This window comes from Protopterus annectens, chromosome 4.part0 (assembly GCF_019279795.1).
Source record: "Protopterus annectens isolate FY-2018-M chromosome 4.part0, PAN1.0, whole genome shotgun sequence".
Lineage (NCBI taxonomy): Eukaryota > Metazoa > Chordata > Ceratodontiformes > Protopteridae > Protopterus > Protopterus annectens.
Genome location: NC_056733.1, coordinates 1,892,319,873 through 1,892,341,254, shown reverse-complemented (window position 1 = coordinate 1,892,341,254; position 21,382 = coordinate 1,892,319,873).

Genomic DNA, 21,382 nt, shown 5'->3' with positions numbered 1-21,382 from the left:
TATTCTAGTAACTTTCTGCGTTTATAATAGGAATATTTAAAATCTGTCTCTGTTTTGGACCTTTATCCCCCCATTATTTTAGGCTTTATCCAGATTTCTTATGCTAAGAGGTTGAGATGTATGTATTGCTCAATTTCCAATTGTTATAAACAGGAAGGAGTATCAGTGGGCATTCCTTACTAAGCAAACTGCAAGAGAAGAAACAGACTCAGTCGGTTCTACTCATTCTGATATACCTCCTATTTAGACACACTCCTTATAAGGAGTACCAAATCCAGCAACAGCTAGACATAGTGAAGCAGAAACTACTATAAGAGTAGTATGAACATAGACTGCAGTGTATTTTCAAACCATTATAGATTATCTACTTCCTATCCAAACACATGCAGCAAAATATGCAAAAATCTTAGAAGGACATGTAAAATTGCAAAACCCTACTATCAAAGACCGGAAAGCAGTATAAAAGCTTTTAAAATATTTTAGGAAAATATGGGATAGATAAAACATAGGTGGCAATATTCTAAAACATAGAGATGATGATTTCTAGCTGCTAGAAATAACCTCTTAAAAGCCACAAGGTGTTCCCTATCCTTAACTGGGCAGGAGTAAAGTTATAGTGCAAAAAAGAGAATTAATCTATTGATACATAGTTATGATGTGTGGTAGATGCATATGAAACCTTCTCTGGTCATCCAGAACCTACAAAAGGTCCTGCACCCAATGGGTTGGCAGCAACCTTTGTAAATGGTTTGTTACCACCTATATAAGAACAGGTTAAAAAGGTTTGCTTGAATTGGCCTAGCTTAGGGATTCATGAAACTGGAAATTAAGCACAATATGTAGAAGATAATATACTTAAGGAAGAAAAAGAACAAAAAAGTAGATATTCAGCTCCAACAATTCAATACTGATGCCTGAGGGTGGGGAAGGGGAAGAAGAACTTGTGGGGGGAAAAGTAGATTTCAATTTTTTCAGCAAACCCCAGAACAATACCACTAAAATTATTATACCCTTGATTTCCCACCATCACCACAAGGTGTGCCATGTTTATATGATTGTTTTAAATGCGGTCAAACTGGCTATTGGCAACATGAGTGTCCATTATCTGGACATCAAGCAAGTTCAACAAAGAAACCCTCCTGTATGGAATACTGCTTTTTGTGGCAGCAATATCATTAGGACAGGAACCTCATTATTAACCTTGGCACAGATTGATTATGATTGCAGTTTTGTCAATGTTATAGTGCAAAATACATCTATTCCATTTCTTTTCAATACAGGATCTACTAGATCTATGATTACCTCAGCAAAGGCTGAACACCTTCCACTTTCTAAACACATGATTTGGTTTGAAGGTGTGTCTGGAGTTCCTTTAGATTTTCCAGAAACTTAACCTCTTCCTATTCAAACTGACCCACTAAAAAATCAGCATGTTCTTATTGTAAGACATTCGGCCCCTTTAAATCTGTTAGGTAGAAATTTACTGAGGAAATGTAGACATACTGTTTATTGCACACCTGATGGTGTATTTTTAGATTTTCCTAATGAACCTTTAGGATTATATTCAAATACCCTCTATACAGATGAAGATGTCCTTTTTGCTATCACAACATCAGAACAAAAAGGAGAAAATGCTGGTATGGTGAAATGAAATGCTATCCCTCCACAACTCTGATCTACTCATGAAAATGATGTAGAACTTATAAAGGATGTAGAACTTGTGCACATAACTTTAAAACTTTGTGGGCACCTGCCTGTGGTAGTTCAGTATCCTTTGTCAGTAGAAGCAGAGAAGGGAACTGAGTCTGTTATTTCTGCCTTGCTACAGCAAGGTATCATTGTCACAACTTACAGTCCATATAATATTCTTATTTCACCAGTTAAGAAACCAGGAAAAATGCATATAGGTTTGTGCAAGATTTGTGTTCAGTGAATGATGTGGTAATGCCAACATTTCCAGTTGTTCTTAATCCTGCAACAATACTGAGTTCTATTCCTTCAGATGCCACAACCTATTCAGTGATAGATATTTCATCTGCTTTCTTTTCCATCCTTACACATCCAGATAGACAAAACATGTTTGCATTTACTTATAGAGGACAACAGTAGACAGACTAGATTGTCACAAAGGTGTGCAGAATCTCACAACCTTTTCTCTAGAGAAATGAAAAATACAGTTATGCAATATTAAGTGTCCTTGTAGGTCTACTTTGATTTGATTTGTAGATAATTTGCTTTTAGCTTCATGTACTTTACATGACTGTAAACAAGACATTATTTTTTGTTTTGACTCAGGAGAATTGAGATTTAAGGTTAATAAAGAGAAATTGCATTTGTGAAAATCACAGGTTCAATACCTGAGACATCTTATTTCAGAAAGTGCTTATCAGAGTTTGCCTTCATATATTGTTGGGATGCGACCTACTCCATGTGCTACTACATTGAAACAGGAGCTTTTGTGGGATTAACAGGTTACTGTGGACAATGGATTTCCAATTATGCAGTAGTAAAACCTCTGTTAGCATTATTAAAGAAAGATACCCCTGAACCTTTGCCCTGTAAGATTATCATGAACAAGCTATTGTTCAATGAAAGACATTACTTTTAAATCCTGCTGCACTTGAGTTGCCTGATTATTCTAAAAGATTTTTCTTCTTTTGTAATGAAAGACATAGAGTAGCATTAGGATTATTAACATAACATAGAAATTATGGTTTTAGACCTATTAATTATTTCAGTGCAAATTTGTGGTCGCCGTGACGGCATGCATAGTAGACATGGTGGCTGCACTGACACTTGGGCATGAAATGTGGCAGTTTTGCATTCTATAGAAGCATTATTGTTAAAGACTAAAATGTGATATTTATCAGCAGCACGACTGCCAAAATATGAATTGTCTTTACTTAATAATCATTTTTAACAAATTATTCAATGCCCACCACTTAACCCTGCTTCTTAAATCCCCACAGTGGACAAAGGAGAACCTCATGACTATGGAGTTATCCAACCAAAAATGCCACATTAGATTTGAAAAACGTTCCTTTACAGAATCCAGATATTCTTTTCCTGGACAGCTCCTGTGTTCAAACAGATGATGGTGTGCTCTTAAAAACCTTTTCCATTTGTACACAAAACAGAATTTTGTTACTAGATAATTAAAGGTAAATGTGTCTACTCAAGTAGTTGAGTCTGTAGCTATTACTGATACTTTTAAGACTGGCAAAGATCAGTAAGTAACAATTTTTACAGATTATTTTTATGCTTATGGAGTAGTTCATGATTTTGCAACACTTTAGAAAGAAAGAGGATATTTAACATCAGCAGGGTCAGTTATTAAAAATGCAGTTTTTGTTATTGAATTATTCAGTGCTTTATTATTACCAAGGGAGATTGCTATAATAAAGTGTGCTTCACATAAGAATGATGACTCCTTTGTGATGAAAGGTAATACTTTCACAGATATGGTGGTAAGACAGTCTGCATTGTGTTATCCTGTTCAGGGCATATTTTTGCAGTAATTGAATGAAAATAACTTTTTTATGCAGGAGTTATTGTCGCTTCAAGACCAGACAGAGGGCTCTGAGAGAAGAGATGGATACGCGATGGCTGCAGTTGCTCTCCAGACCTTTTGTGGCACCATCAGTGCTAGTGATAGTCAACCAGTAGCCCCACAAATTTTGTTAAATCAGTTGGTAAAATCCTACCATCTGTCTTTCTATTTGGGCAAAAATGCAGCAATTTCAACTGATTGGTCTGCCCCTCATCTCTCAGAAGTAACTCAACATTTTATAAATGCTTGTGTGGTTTGTTTAGAACATAGTGTGTTTAAATCAGTGCCTGCACCTGTTCAGTCTTTGAAAAAGTATTGGAGACCATAATTTTTGCAATAGGATTTATATTAAACTTCCTCAAATGCAGAAATCCAGAAATTCAGATATGTAATAATTGTAGCTGATATTTTTCTTTTTTTTCACTCAGCTTTAATTGAAATCATTCATGTTATTCAAAAAAGAAACATTGCAAATGTATACATAAAATCCCATATGAATCCAGCTTTCTATACTTATAAAACAATCAAGATAAAAGATCTAGTAGTATTGTTATGATTAATATTTAAAAAAAAGACCGCAAAAATGGAACTTTATAACACATTTCTACCTATTGTGTAAACAGGTGAGTTCATCTCATCACCACTCATTCCAGCTCATCATACAGGAAGTTGCTGGTTTGTAATTTCCAATTTGGAACTTAAAACGCATATAATCATTTATCACTTGATAGCTAGTTAACTAAAATTCAACTAAAGTATATCTATTTAATCTTTATATAAGCAGTGCATTAAAGTACACCTGCATTCATCATATTCATTTCTGTCTGTCTAAAAGTTGATGCCTTAAACTTATTAATGTACTGCACTAAATAGTCTTTCTAAAATGGGAGAAAAGATTTCCACTTTTTAAAAATCACCCCAAAAAGGGCTGCAGAGAGGTAGGTAAGCCATCTATTAACTGAAGAAGATCACTTCAACCTCTCAGCATGAATTCCAAATAGCCAAAAACTCATATCTGTGTGGTTTGGTAGTATAATTATGGCCATACCCGCAACCATAATGGTCTCTGTCCACATCTGCCTAACTGCCAGACCATATGTAAATACCCCACCGCTCCTTATCCACATCTCCAGCACCAATCAGATGTGACACATTTCAATTTGATTGAATGTGCTGGGGTTAGATGCCATCTATAGATACATTTTAGGATGGTAAAGCTACATAACATAGGTTGCCTGTTATCACAATATCTAGCAATTATACTGTCCCACTGCATATCTGTAAAGGGAATAGCACGCTTCCTTGTCCAGTCCATCCTAAGTCCAACTATTCTTCCCCTTTGCTCACTCTTAATAGCTTTATATAAGTTTTTAATTTTAGGATTAGTAAAAGTGAGGGAAAACAATTAAGTTTAGTTTGATTCTTGGAAACTGCCTTACATAGTGTTTAATGGAAGGTATTGCTTCTTTTGTACTTATGCAACTGGATGTGGAATTCCGCTGTAGAAGTTCTTTTGGTAGTGTGATCATGTTAACTTTTGCAGCAGCAGTTGTCAGATATACCATGTGCTCAGTACACATAGAGTGAAGCACCTGGATGGAGAGTTCATTTGGGTTATGGGGTAAAGAAGTGGATTTGGGCTCCTGCCTGTCTAACCAACATTCTCTAACATATTACTTAGTCACACTACAGATGAATTTATCACAAGGTTATAAGAAAACATATTTCAAGAGTAATGTTAGAACACTGTTTAAGACTAAAAAATGACCATCGCCAAACAGCATACAACAATCAGGGATCAAACCTAGCCCTTGGTGTATTGACAATGTACACATCAATGACAAGCTGTTACATGCACTTATTATGCTTACCATTATCCCAAATATGCATTATACGTACCTACTTTGAGGTACAGTTTGTCAGCCTGCTACAATTATGACCTCAATAGATTTGAAACCCTGCTTGTCTATTCAATATTCTGTAGACCTGTGCATTAGCAGGTGATGCCGTAGAGGAACTTATGATAAGGTTGTAAGAAAACACATTTCAATGGAATGTTAGAACACTAAGCAAGACTAGAAAATGACCATTACCCAACATCATATCAGATCAAAACCAGCTCCCATTGTAGTGACAGTGTACACACATGAATGACAACCTGTTACATACATGTACTGGGATTTGTCAGACTGCTACATCTTATGTGTACAGTGTCACTACAGCAAAGGGTGGGTTTGATCTCCTGATAGTTGTATGCTGTTTGGCAATAGTCTTTTTTTACTCTTCAATACTATTCTATCATTCTTCTTAAAATGTGTGTTTTCTTAAAACCTTGCAATAAACTTCTCTGTTGTGTCACAAAGTAATTTGCTGGTTTAGAGAATGTTGGTTAGACAAGCAGGAGCCCAAATCCATGAAGGTTTAAGCTGTAGCAGGCTGACAAACAATCCTTCTACCTTCCGGGTAGACCTATAGTGTCAGCCTGTAAATATTTTTTGGCTAGTATAGGGCTTTTCTTACATGAATTTTTGTTACCATATATGTATTAAAACTTCCATCTTATATTAGAGATGCAAGTGACTTTTTGAAGCACATATCTAATATGGAATGGTCTGATGATATGTTTTTTTGTTAGTGGAGATGTCTGCAGTTTGGATGCTAGAATTAAAATATATATATAGGGTTGGAGGCTGTGAAATATTTTCTTGGCAATACTCATAGGATCATAGATTAGTACTAGGCTAACTGCCCTTGCGAGCCATTGTAAGCCTAGCCAATTATCCCTTGTGAGACTCAAACCCTGCACTTTATGTTTGTAAGGCAAACACCTTAACCATTAGGCCACCCTCCCAAACTATCTAATTATATTTTGGAACTTTTGAGTTTTTGTTTGACTAACAATTTTTTCGTTTTCAATGATTGCTTGTATCATCAAGTACAGGGAACGGCCATGGGGGCATCTTTTGCCCCTGTGTATGCCAATTTGATAATGGATATATATGAACTTGAGTATCTTTGTCGTTATGATATTTTTAAGCATTTTGTTGTAAAATATTATTGCTTTATCGATAATTTAATTTTTATTTGTAAAGGGGGTTGTGCTTTGGTTCAGTTGTTTTATAATGAGTTACAACATAATTGTTTCGGTTTTTGTTTGATGGCCTACAGGTTGGGAGACAGATTCTTTTTGGATGTTAGTTTGCTATTGAACTCAAGAAATGAACTTATAACTTCAGTACATAGAAAAGTTTTGGATGGGGGACAGTTTTGGGATGGCTGTAGTTGCCATCCTCGGCATACTTTAGCTGCTCTCCCTTATGGTGAATGCATCCCTTTAAGGAGGCTTTGCAACAATGATAAAGATGTTTTTGATGAAGTCCACAGGATGTGCTCTATTAATTATTCTAGAGGTTTTTCTTTAAGTAGAGGCAAAATTGTAAGGGATGGCACATTTCCTTCCAGGTCTGATAATTTTAATGAACACAGGAAAATATATTTTATGACTACTTACAGTGTTTTGAGTTCAGAATTGATGGCTTTGGTTAAATATTATTGGCAGTTTTTGTTAAAATTTAGGAATTTGCCTGGGGTGCTATGTTCCCTTCCTGGTATTTCATGCAGACAAGGGAGGAATTTGAAAGATATTTTGGTTCGTAACTATTTCTTCCTACCTTCTGTTATTCTTCCTTCCTCTCCTGTTCCAATGGGAACTTACCCCTGTGGTTCTTGCTGTGTATGTCAATTTATTGTTAGAACATTTGATCATCTAAATGGGATACCTTTTCAAACTGCTGATTTTATAATTGTAATACAGAAGGCATTATTTATGTTCTTCTGTGTCCTTGTAATTTGGTGTATATTGGTTAGAGTAATAGAAAATTTAAGTTAAGATTACAAGGGCATGTTAGGAATATTAGACAGGCTAAATTAGAGAGTCATGTTCATAGGTTCATAGATATGTACTAGGTTAATGGCCCTGGAGCCTATATAAGCCTGGCTCAATAAGATTCCCTGGCATCATTCCGCCCAAAGTTTGTTCCTAGTGCCCCTGTCAAGCAAGGCCACTGAAGTGATCCCTGGGGTCAACTTCCTATTGCGCATCCACTCATCAAGATTTCTCTTAAAGAGGACTAGTGAAGTGTTCTGCTTGACATGAATGGGAAGTTTGTTCCAGAGTATGGGAAGTCTCTGTGTTAGGAACCTGTCCCTCCAGCATGTTCTGTTTATTGTGGTAATGAGGTTTAGGTCCCTGGAGCATGTGGCACAGAAGGAATTGGGATTTCTTTAGGTGTAGCATATATAGCAGCTCTGGGTCAGACATGGCTTTGTAGGTCAAGCAAAGATCACTTCTAAGTAAGTGATAAGAAACAGAATATAGCTGAAGTTTTTTGAGTCTGTCCATATAGGGCATGTGTCTAAGGCCTAAGATCCTCTTAGTGAGGTATTTTTGTGGCCTTTCCAGTTGTTGTAGGTGTCTAGTGAGGTACATACCAAATGGGAAGTTGTATTCTATAATAGGTCTAATGAGGGATGAGTAGAGAGGTATTATGACCTCTTTCTTCCTGGATGAGAAGCCTTTTGTAATGAGATTGCCAAATAGAAAGACTTTCTGACTTCAGTGGCAATGTGGTTATCAAAGGAGAGGTTGCTGTCAACCTGTCTCCTCAGGTCTCTTATCACATCTTCAGTGTTTAGTGGACTACTGCCTATGTGGTAGTTCATGGGCACTGAATTTTTCCCAAAGGGAATGACAATGCAGTTGCCCCACATTTTACAAAGTTTCATAATTCTGATCCTGGGGGCTTGAAATCTACTATTTTAGGAAAAGTTTTGTTTCATTTTTGTTCTGAAAATGTTCTTAAAAGAAAACTTTTGCACAAAGAAACCATTTTTATCTTGAAGTTTAACACTTTACACCGTTCAGGTCTTAATTTGGACTGTAATTGGAAAATGCTTATTTAGATGTGTTTTATTCCTTAATTGTTTACTTGGGTTTGACATAAAAAAGGGGGATATGTGTTTTTAATATATTACTCCTTGAAGGCTGTTTTTTTGCCAAGGCATAAGAGTTATTAAAATTCCCTTTTTTGTGGTCCTTGCCTGAGGTTTTTTGGTATCTTGCTTTGTTTTTTTTTTTGTTTTGTTTTGTTGTTTGACAAACAACCCACACCTTTACATGCACATACTGGGCTTATTCTTACCCAATATACGCATTGTAAGTACTTACTGCAATGTACAAATTGTTTGTCAGCCTCCTACATTTTAAACCTCAATGGACTGCAACTATAGATACCTAACTAATATTCTATAGACCATCACATTAGCAAGTGACACCACAGAGAAACCTATGAGAAGGTTATGAAAAAGGGGAGCACATCACCTCATCAAATAAAATATCAGGCAATGCAAAAAGAGAGAGTGCTGTTCACCAAAACTACTTTCACTTACAGTGGATTTGCTTTTTTTTTTCTAACATTGTATGACCTCGGAGTTTGTATATATACATCTAGGGGGTGTGTTAAACAAAAATTTGCATGGGGAGTGCAGCTGGGCTTACCCCCTGAAAAAAAAAACTTTATATGAAGCAGGCAAATGAAACAATAGTGTGTTGGCATTGCCAACATGAAGCAGCAAATCTGTTCCATTGCTGGTGCTCTTGGAAAAAACTAATGAAATGGTAAATATCTTAATAAAAGCTAGTAAATCCAAAGAGCAGAACTGAAGGAAATGGATAAACTATTGGTCAAACTAAAAAAGTACCAACTGGAGGTTGCGTACTTTACTGAATGTATCAATAGTAAAATAGTACCTAAGAGCCTAAGACATTGGCAGTATCCTACTGGCCTAGTAGCCAACTCAGAATTTCACCTGGATATTGTTTCTTTATTTGACCGTCAGGGTCTAGAATTACTTAACTTAATGCATAAACATTACCTTTTGTTTATTGATGACTTGTCAGTTCAGGTATGTGAACTTGATAAACAAATTAAACTGGACAATGAATTTGTGAGGTATCGGTATGAATATAACCGTACCTTTTCTAGTATTGACACTTACCTTGATAAACTGAAGGCTAATAAAATCAAGAAACTCGACAGGGACATCAAAGCCTACAAAGAAGGCTTAGCATATCCTAAGCCTTCCTTAGCTCAAACATGGCAAAACGTGGCATTACCAGCTAATACTGGGCAAGTCAACAGTAACAATGTTCTTCCTGATTGTGATCAGTACGACATAGGGATTTCTAACAGTAGACCTGCACAAGAGTCTTTACCACAGCAAGGTCCTAGTAATAAAGGCTCAGTTCAACAAAATCAACAACAGGGCCACTACAATTTAAGATCTAACAACCCTAATTTTTTAGGGGCACGACCAAAACAACCAGTGGTTTCTACGAACCAGAGGAAAAGACACAAGTAGTGGATGAGTGTGTGCCTTGTCGTGTATATTGTACTAATAACACCCTTGATAATAGTACAACTGTGGGACTGCCTGAATGTTGTAATTTGTCCGATACTGTCGATTCCAACGTCAACTCTTTTATTGATGTGGATATCCCTGACAATTTTGTTAATGAGTCTTCCAGGGAAAGTTTACCTTCTATTTTATACAATAGTAGTGGTGATTTTACAGTGTACAATTTCTCTAAAGTGGAAGTTTCCACTGACCTAGTAGCTTTATTGTCTAAGGGTCAGACTTATGTTCCATCTCATAGAATGAACCTAGTCGACACTATTATAGATCTAAAACTATATACTAGGAAACTTAATTTAAATTTGTTGATGGGTGAACCCTGTGGTAATATAATGGATGAATTTAGAATTCCTAGTACATTTAATCCACCTTTAAATCCTACCATTAAAACATTTGAACAGTTCTGTGAGTTGGATATTCGCAATCTAGCTATGAATAAAAATGTTGGGTTTTACAACACCAACAAAGATTTTTTGGTGGAAAAGGACTGTTTGAATTTTATAAAAATGAATGATATCAGAATTTGTAAGCCTGACAAAGGGGGTGGTGTGGTCATCTTTGATAACACAGATTATTCACATAGAATGAATAATGTGTTAAATTCTGCCTCATACACCACTAGTTCTATTTCAGAACTTAACAGTGCATACAGTTTAATTAGGAACGTTATTGAAGATCTTTACTTAGAAGGTAGAATCACCCAAGCTGTGTAAAACTTTATGTCTATTTCCTACCCAAGAGTTCCTTGCTTATTTGGTATACCTAAAATCCATAAAAATGTGGCAAACCCTCCAATGCGCCCCTTGGTGGACAGCAGAGGTTCTTTATCATATGCATGTGCCAAGGTTGTAGATTTTATTCTACAAAAATATCTGGTCAATATTAAACAAATATGCAAGGACTCTTGGACATTTTTGAGAAGTATCAATGAGATAGACTACAATTCTGGTTATAATTTCTTGACGATAGATGTCAAGGATTTATATACGTGTATCCCTCATAACACAGCAGTTGAGTGGAGCAATGAGGTTCTCAAACTGCAGGGTTGCCCCCCTGATGAATGCTTGCTAGTTGAGGAACTTTTAAGCACCATCCTTGCCAACAATTTTTTCATGTTTGAAGGGGAACTTTTCCTTCAAAAAATAGGTATAGCCATGGGGTCCCCTTGTGGGGCCAGCGTGGCGAACATGGTTATGGCCTACTGGGAACATCTTTATGTCATGCAAAATTGTGTCTTTAAAGACAATATTGTATTTTACACACGTTTCCTTGACGACATCTTCATTTTACTTGACGGTGATGCCGTAATTGGTGACAGTTTGGTTGATTATTTTAATTCATCTACTCACTTCTTAAAATTTACACATTTATTTGACTGTAATTCGATAGCGTACCTAGATATTTTATTATCTAAGGATGACACTTCTGGTATGTACACAGCTAAAATTCACAGGAAAAGTACTTATTGTAATTCTATGCTTCATTACTCTAGCTGCCACCCACGCCATCAAAAACGAGCTATTGTTAAGGGCCAATTGGTCCGAGCAGCTCGGATAATTACAGTTGACAGTGAATTTATTAATGAATGTGAATACATGAAAAGTATGTTCCTAGCACGAGGGTACCCTGAACTTTTAGTTAATGAAATCATTGATGAAGTGTCGTTGAAACGTCAGTCCTTATTTTACATCCCACTTTTGAATAGAAATGTAGTTACACTCAACACTACAGGTGACTTATCTGACTTATCATCTAATTTAACACCTGGTTGTACACAAGACCAAGCAGTGAATGAACTACCCACGTCTTTTATAACTACTTACATCTTAGACAGTGCTAGGTGTGTTAAGATTCTGTTGAAAAACTGGGTACTTTTTAGAAGTGATCAGCAAGTTTTAAGTAGTGTAGGTGGTACTCCCATAGTAATATACAGGAGAGGTAGGAATCTTAAAGACTACTGTGAATCTAAGAACACAACAGTGAAGACTCCTGGCATGTATAAGTGCCAAACTTGCAACTATTGCTCGTATATGTTAGAATCTAACAGGTTTAGTGTTAATGATTTACATTTTACACTGAGATGGAGGAACAATTGTAACTCTAGTTTTGTTGTTTATCTTGCATTATGCCAAATTTGTCCTGCATTCTACGTAGGCAAAACTGAGAGGAAACTCCATAATCGTGTATATGAACATCTATATGCAATTAGGAAAGGTAAAATGGTAAATGCACTAGCTAAACATGTGGCTCAATTTTCTAATCACAGATTCAAGTTTTAGCCATAGACCAAGTCCAAAGAGATGTTAGGGGTGGTCCTGACGCTCTGAAACTTGAAGAGTTGGAGTTAGGCTGGCAAATTAGGCTTAATGCCTATAACTTGCCAGGTTTAAATGAAGGATGTGTCATTAGTAGTATTTTAAAATTGAGAAGTTTAAAACGTTAAAACTTTTTGAGTAAATACATACATACTTTTTATACTTGCATTCATGTAAATAAGATAGGTTTATGTTTTATATAAAGCTTATAATATTATACATTCAGTTTAGAAGGAGGTGTTGATTGTTTTATTTATTGTTTTAACATACTGTTTTTTTAAATTAAGAGTTGTGACTAAATCTACTCTGATTGGGTAGTCTTGTGTATTTAAATGTATTAACTGTGTTTCAAAATGTCTGATGAAGTTTATGTTTGTGACATAAACGAAAAGCGCTTCACAATTAACTTTGAGTGTGCCTCTTCATTCTGCTCTTTGGATTTACTAGTTTGTCGTTTTGTGCTTTTTTAGTTCGTCTGTATCTTAATAAAAGCTAATGTTCCTTTCAAGCCAGACATTTTCCTTTTAGATATGGTGGAGGCTTTTTCAGCACAATATAAGCTGCATTTTTTTTGGTATCTATGGCAACAAAAAGGCAGATATTTGAGAATTGGAAATCTGCATTAATTCCCGATTTTTCTGAATATAAATGGTGGAACTTACATAATGAATTTTTGTTTTGTCACAAAGAGACATTTTTTAATTTAATCTGTCTTAAAGTAATCGTGACTTGAAGGAAGTTTTCTTCTCTCTTTTTCTGCTTCATTGTTTTCTCTTTCATGCTGTCATTCTCTTTCCTTTTGTTATTTGTGTTTATATTTTTATGTTTTCCACATCTGTTTTTTATGTTTTAAATGCATGATGTGTTAGTGGTACAAAAAAAACAATTAAAAAGGAGTTTGGCCCTTTGAATATAGAACTGTGGCTAAAACAGGAAACACAAACACCAATCTATCATCTTTTTAACTCAATATTGCTGAAAGATTCTGGACAGGATTCACGAAGCCTCCGTGTAAGAGATACATGGCTTACACGGAGGCTGCAGTTAAACGGTGTGACGTCAGCATGTCATCCATATGCATGAGGGCATGCTGAATCACACCGAAGGCTAACACGGTCCGTGGAAGACAGTAGGGGGCGTGTCCGTAGGCCGAGCCCTGCAAGCGGACACGCCCCCAGAAGAGTAAAATTGCCCAAAGTAAACACCCACAACAGAGGCCATGGAAATGTGAATAAACCCATTACAACACATGCCCCCACAGACTATGAACATAAAATATATAAATGAACATGTCATATATTTTTTTTTAAATCGTAAAGATGTTTGCCCGTGAGTGCGCTTGTTTGCGTGGGCGTGTCCGTAGCTTAGCCACAGTTAGCAGTCAGTGGAAAAGGATATAAGAACTAAATATGCAAAGTAAGACAAGAAGCAATAGTGTAGCAGTAGAGATGTCGGCTGAAGAGCAGGCATTCATGGTTCGAGCCCCCACAACACCAATTTTTATTTTTAGTAAAATAAGCACGAAACAAGTCCCTGACAAACATGTACACATATAAAATCATAGTCCATGTAAAATGTAATGAAATAATCCATTTATTTTGAAGAAATGTGAGATAACAAAATAATAAAAAATGCCAGATGTGCCTATAGCTGAGCTACAGTTTAACAAGGTGAGTGCATCTGCCCATAGGTGAGCAGTGGTTTAACAGGTGCAAAATGAGTGCCCGTAGGTGAGCAGTGGTTCAACAGGTGCAAAATGAGTGCCCGTAGGTGAGCAGTGGTTTAACACACTGAAACTGTGTGCCCCTAGCTGAGCTGAGCGTAATATGCATGCTGACAGCCAAATGACGCGTAAACCAGCGTAACCCATTTGCACGGAGCTGTGCACTGCGCCAACATGCTAACCGACGGGAAACGTTGAGCAAGACATATCAAAACTGCCTTTACACAGACACACCCCTCAGCCTGTCTAGACGGTCATAAAAAATGAAAAAAGCAGTGGCCAGGTTCAAACCCAGGATACTATGCACCATAGTCAAGGTACCAAACCACTAAGCCATGACAGCAGTACCTATAAATGCAGTAATAGCAAATATATAGGAATGAATACAAAGTGGAGCATGACAAAGCAGGTTTTGTGAAGTTGTTACAATTCCAAAATGGCCAATCACAGATATGTGTGGGAAAAACGGCATATATAAGCCCCATAGGCGGGAATACACAGCATAAACGATTGTAGAACTGACTTGCAACCAGAATGTCAGGAGTAGGTGAGGGTAGTTGCTTTTGAGCACAGAGGTGGGGCATTGAGGAGTCCAGATACATGGTCTGGCTCCTAGTCCACAATCATGAGGCCCAACTCATGCAGGGCCAGGTCCTGTGGGGAGCATATAGGGCTGAGGCGTGGGACCGGTTGGCTCATGATCTCACCAGTGCCACAGGGATTCCAAGGACTGGTGAGCAGGTTTGTCACCATCATGCGGACCTAAAGAGATGCAAGCAGGACCAATTGAATCTTTGGATCCAGGAGGCCGGGCAAATGCCCAACGCCCCACTACTGAGTAAGTTACGTTTAATTATGTATGTAAGAAATTAAACTAGCTGATATTATGGAGATGTGTATTCCAATATTGCTTCATTTATATTACAGCTGCAGGTGTCCATTCTGCGAACTGCAGAGCCTATGGCGATAGGCTGGTGCGGTTGCGCCACCAGGCAGGTCAGTAATCCTCTCCCAGTAACTGTAAAGAAATATAAAAGTATGACAGTTAGCAAAAGAGTGCAGTGTAGTCACCAAGTAATAGAATGTACAAGTAACAGAGTAAGAGTGTTTGCAAATATTGCTTGATTACAAAAGTGTGTTGCAGTCTGTAATCCAAACAGAAAAATGAAAATGTCTGAAATAAAGTCTGAAATAAAGATGCCCCACCTGTAATATAATAGTACACAACCTGCAGCAGGCTGAAAAGTACAGCTGCAGAAGATGAGCAAATCACATGTGTGAAATATACCCCTGTTGAAATACTGAAACATGACAGAAGTGAGACTGCTGGAAAGGATTGTAACAACTACAGGTAAAACATGTCAATAAAGCCTAGAAGTAAGTATCATCCTGAATAGTAAAATGAAAACAAATGAGAGAGTGTGAGAAAGAGTTATGAATCCACCAATAAAGTAGTAATAACCCCTGAATAAAGTATACTGCAGTCAGTACAGAATTAAATGAATGTGAGAAGCAAAACCAAACAGCGAAATCTGTTCATAGTGTTGCTGCAGCTGGAATGTGTATCCCAAAATCTGGATATGTTGCTCTCAGTCTACAATATGCATATAGTATGATTGTCTGACATACCAAACATCCACAGTTGTCTATAGCTATATAAAGCATGTGTAGCAGGATGATGTAGCTGAACAAAGCCAGATATGAATGTGTATGAAGAACAATAAAATGTATATTGATGTAGCAGTAACAGTCCTATCACCAAATTGAAGTAGTTATTATATAGGAAACTGTAGTTAGAACAATAGTGTGTATATATGTGCAGCTATTAGAAATGTACAGCATATGTATTGGTATTCGAAGGTGTTAATATTATTTTCTTCACCCCACCCTATAACCACATATAACCCATTCCACATGAAACTGGTATGTGCAATCACAATTAACACCCCTGGACATTTGTCCTGTTGGGTCATAAATATTTGCATGTCCGTTGATGCATCTGTCCTGTTCATACATCCAAACCTGATGGCCTGTTGCCATCAATCAACCCTGCATGTTGTTGGACTGTGTATTGCTGTTCAAATTGTGCATGTGTTATGCTCGCTGTTCAATGGTGTGAATATCTGGGTGTTTGGTTAATGGGAATACTAATGCATGCTGTTACAACTAATTGCGAATGGTATTATATGTTACTAACCCAAACTGTCATGACATAATGCAAAACATAGGACAACAGGGAAGGTGGGTTCCAGCGGACCCACCTCTCCCACCTCATCTGGCAAGTGCACCTGGCACTAGTGCCCAGTCTGGACCCTCCTCCGGTGGCCCTGTGCCACCTGCGGGTGGAAGCGCTGCAGGGGATGGGGCTCATCCCCCCTCTGCAAGCATGGCCAGAGGAGAACCACCACTCACCCTCCATAGCGTCCGGACTGTGGTGCGTAGGGAGATCCAGGACTCTGTTCTTTGGCCCCTACGCCAGCTTGAGGCACAGGTGGCACAACTTACGGGCATGCCTGTTTCCCGGCCTACACAGCCCCGTCCTGGGCAGTGAAGGAACAGTGGCAACTGCCCATGGGTGGGGATATCAGTTCCACCATTGCCATCTGTGGGCTCATGGGCTCTGGATATCCAAACATCCGTCCCCGTTAATTGTGTAACCCCCCCACACATCTCATACACCGCCCCTGTATGCGTCTTGTTTGTCTTGTCTGTTGATCTACCCAACCTACCTCCCCAGCTATACCGACTTCCTTCACCTGACATACCACTCTCACCTGAAAAAAAAAAAAAAAGGGCACTCTGTACCCACAAAAAAATTACGCCCCATACATAGCTGCCCATTCCACACACATGTCTGCTGGATGTGGAAACTATCAATTACAATTGGCTGTACAACAAGTATTATTGTTGTCCTGACACCTCTCTCAGGGGTGGAAGGTTTCAAATGTCACACCAAATTACATACATATGCACAGCTGTTGCTGATGAAGAAATGGGCAGCTATGGGCCTTATCTACATCCCTCCTGCAAATCCCAAGCTTGTTTCCCTACTGTCTTACCCTCTTTGTGACCCCTTTTTCACCACTTTCCTGTCTCCCCATTTTCATTTCTTTCAAAGAAAATAGCGCGGGTGTGCGCCAGAGTAAGCACTGTTAAGCGGTTGTAAGCGGGTGTGCGCGGAGCTGAACACCAGTGTGCATGCGTGAGCTCCACGCAAACCAGTGCTAACCCAGTTACAACTGCTTAAAAGTGCCTTAGTCACTCTGATTGACAGGTCCTGTAGTCAGTTCAAAAGCAAAATAAAATCCCACTGTCAGTCCCGAACGCAGGACCTTGGAAACAGTAGTCTGCATGACCTACCACTAAGCCATGACTCTTATACAAGAACATTCTGCTAAAATAAATATATCATGTAATAGTAGGAATGAATGTAAAGGGAATATAGGATGTGTAGTACACAAAGCATGTCATTTAGAATTACTGTCAAAACTAGTGGATTTCCATAATAGTAGTGTGTGAACAGAAACAGCCATGCTAGTTGGTAGCTAGTAGGTAATAATGTCAGTTAATGTACACATATAAATGTATGTATATTTACATATATATATATATATATATATATATATATATATATATATATATATATATATATATATATATATATCTATATATAGTTGTAGGTGTCATTGTGCATACACACTTACTACAGGAAACAGGAGAGAGGAATGGAGAAATGTGAATCTACAACACAGCCTGAATCATGAGAGAGATACTAACCTTTACACTCACAGAACAGTGTCCACAGCATACCAGCATGATCCCCGCCCTTACAATCTGAAAGGGCAACGCCTATCTCACATACCCTTTTATAACACTGTCCTGAAATCACAGTGAGAACTGCAATCAGTACACAACTGGCTGCATGCAATTAGCAAATGCTGGCTTACAATTGGTGCAGAGGCCATCACATGGACTTATGCAGATACCTACAAAAGCATCCTGTACTCACACTCCACACATGCAATATGTTCATTGCACTGTCTGGAGGCAGACAGAGAGAGAGAGACAGACAGAGACAGAGAGTGAGAGAGAAAAAAAAAATAAAAAACACAAACAACAACATGCGGTACACACACTGAGTCTAAGCTGTCAGCAGTGACAGTAGCAAGCCGTGCCAGCAGCAGCAGGAAGCAGTAGTAGCGGTAACACAACCAACTGTGACAAACACAGGTAATGTAAAGTAGCAGTTTAATAGTCTGCATACTGTGAACCCTCCATATGTGTCATAGGTCTGTATCTATAGGTATGTCCATGTGATATGTTGTGTGCACGTAGTTCCACCAAAAGGGGATGACTATACATTACATGTCAGTCAGTGTTAGGCCATGATCCTGGAAGCAGTTTTCTGTTGCAGTGAGGCCCATCTGTAGGATGTGTGTGTCAGCTGGTGTAACGACTATGGCGCTTAGTTAGCAGTCATCTGGGAACTTTGTCATCCACAACCCGCACATGTTCACTTTTACATCTGAAAATAAATGCGAAACAAGAGGGGTCCTAGGACAGAGGCCTGTGGGATACCACATTTGACTGGCATTGAGTCTGACATGGCTCCTACAATATCGATATTATGGATTCTGTTTGTCAACCAGTGTGCAACCCATCATGTGACATATGTAGTAACATGTAAGCTAATGAGCTTATCTATGATGCCTGAGTGGAGTACTGTGTTGAAGGCCTTAGGCAAGTCCAGGTAGGCTGTATGGATTGCGTTGCCCTCATCAATGGCTGTAGTGACTGTTTTGAATGGTCAACCAGGTTCAAAAGGCAGGATCAACCCATCACAAAGGCAAACTGACTGGGAACAAGTGTCTGCAGGTACCCAATATTGCTATATATGCGTCCCATACTGAATAATTCCATAGCTTAGCAGACCAGGCCGGTTAAGCTTATGGTGCGGTAGTTCCCAGGGTAAGTAGAGGTGCCTCCTTAGTGGAGTGGGACCACTGTTGCTGTATGCCAGTGTTCAGGTACATATCCTGTAGTACGGCCAAGGTTAAATATCAGTCTTATATACGGTTGTATGTCCTCTTGGAGTTCACGTAGCACACATCCAGGGATACCATCAGGTCACATTGATGCTGTGTGTTCTGCTTTGCTGAGGGCGGCCCTCACCTGGACATGTGAGATGATAGGGAGGTTACATTCAGCTGTGATAAGTATTTCTACTTCTGGGGGAGAAGGAGGGGGGATACGTGCACCGAACCTGTCTGCAAGAATGTTACCAATATCTGTGTGTTTGGTGAATAAGTAGGTGTGTATTAACTCAGAGCATATCTGAGGCACTTGGTCCATATGTGTAACATAACTGAAGAAGGCCTTGTGGTTATCTATAGTGTTCGTGGCCATTTCCCTCCCAGAGTAGGCCATGGATGTTGTTATGAGAGACCATAGCTTATTACCAGTGCTGACCACAGATGCCTTCCCTTAATGTGAATCTGCTCTGTCCTGCAGTAGCCTCCTCTATTGTTATACAATCTGCCTTTGGCTGGGGTCCACCGGACAGGATGCCTAACCTTTGTGCATAGGGTCTGGGTTAGAAATGTGTGTGCATGTTCCATGCAATCTTTGGGATGTCCGTGGGAAGCATTCACAAAGGGGTCAGCAGTGTGGGTTGTGGCTTCCACTGGCCCAGTGGGCTGCATGGATACCATCTCAGTCCTAACAAGTGAATAACTGTCTAATCACATACATATCAAAGTAGTCTACTGTGCTGGTGGTGGTGGTGGGATATGTATATCCAGGCCGAGTAACTTGTGTCTAGAGCACACTAGTGGATGGCATTCCACATACAGTACCTTGGTATGAACCCCCAGAGTGAGGTTGTGCATTGGACCTGTTGCAGTGTGCTGACCGATGGGGCATGCTACTATGTTGTATGGAATGTGGCAGGTATTGTTGCACAGGTGTTGGCTGAGCACTGATATCTGGCCATGTACTTGTGTATCCACCAAGAGACACACACATGCTACATATGGGAGTAGTAGTATATCACTACAGTTGAGTATCATGTATAGTATGTGTGCCATATATTGCTGACATCGTCTGCTGATATCCTGTTTGTGTTCTCTTCCAGGGAGATGGCGCGTCAGCGCAATCCCGCCTACTCTGCAGCAGAAGATGAGGAGATACACCAGAGCCTGGTGCGGGATTATGACATACTGTTTTCCCGCACCAGCCAGAATCAGCAGGAGAGGGCTGCACTGTGGCAAGACCTTGTCCGTAGGGTAAATGACATTGGCACGCATAATAGGACATATGAGCAGGTACGACATCACTGCAGTGATTTAATCAGAAATGTCCATCAGCGTGCGTCGGATATCCACAGGCAACAGCTTGCCACAGGAGGTGGGGTGGCCACACATCCCCCCCTCACCAGACTGGAGGGGCTACTCCTAAGTGTTGTGGCTCCAGCCCCGGAACAGCAATAGCAATACACCTGCATCATGATGGAGGCTGGATCCACACAGCAGCATGACATGGAGCGTGCAGGTAATATGCCATATGTACACTTGACTGTTCTGTACACTGTTAGTTTATGCATGTGTAAGGTGTGTCTGTGGTATGTAGTTGTCAACATAGTATGTAATTGTGCAGGTGTGATATTGGCAATATCAGCAGCTGACGTGTGAAAGGCAACTGGTGTACTACTGCACTGTATCATATGCAGTATCAATGGCACAGTTGTGCCCACTGACATTAATCTCCTCATTTCTGCAGGTCCCTCCGGTGTTACAGCAAGGCAGGCCATCCATGCTGGTGAGTGTGTTTAACAATACCTATAATAGTCCTGATAGTGCTAGTAATACTAGTGTAACTCAGTAGTGCTCTGTGTGTATACTGCGGGGTGTGCATTTGTGCATGTGTGCCTGTGCCCATGTGTGCATGTGTGCATGTGTGCATGTGTGCCTGTGTCCACGTGTGCATGTGTGCATGTGTGCATGTGTGCCTGTGTCCACGTGTGCATGTGTGCATGTGTGCATGTGCCCACGTGTGCATGTGTGCATGTGTGCATGTGTGCATGTGTACATGTGTCCACGTGTCCACATGTGCATGTGTGCATGTGTGCATGTGTGCAAGTGTGCATGTGTGCATGTGTGCACGTGTGCATGTGTGCATGTGTGCATGTGTGCCTGTGTGCACGTGTGCATGTGTGCATGTGTGCCTGTGTCCATGTGTGCATGTGTGCATGTGTGCATGTGTCCATGTGTGCATGTGTGCATAAGTGCATCACTGGTAACATTGTGTGGGCACTGTAAACTG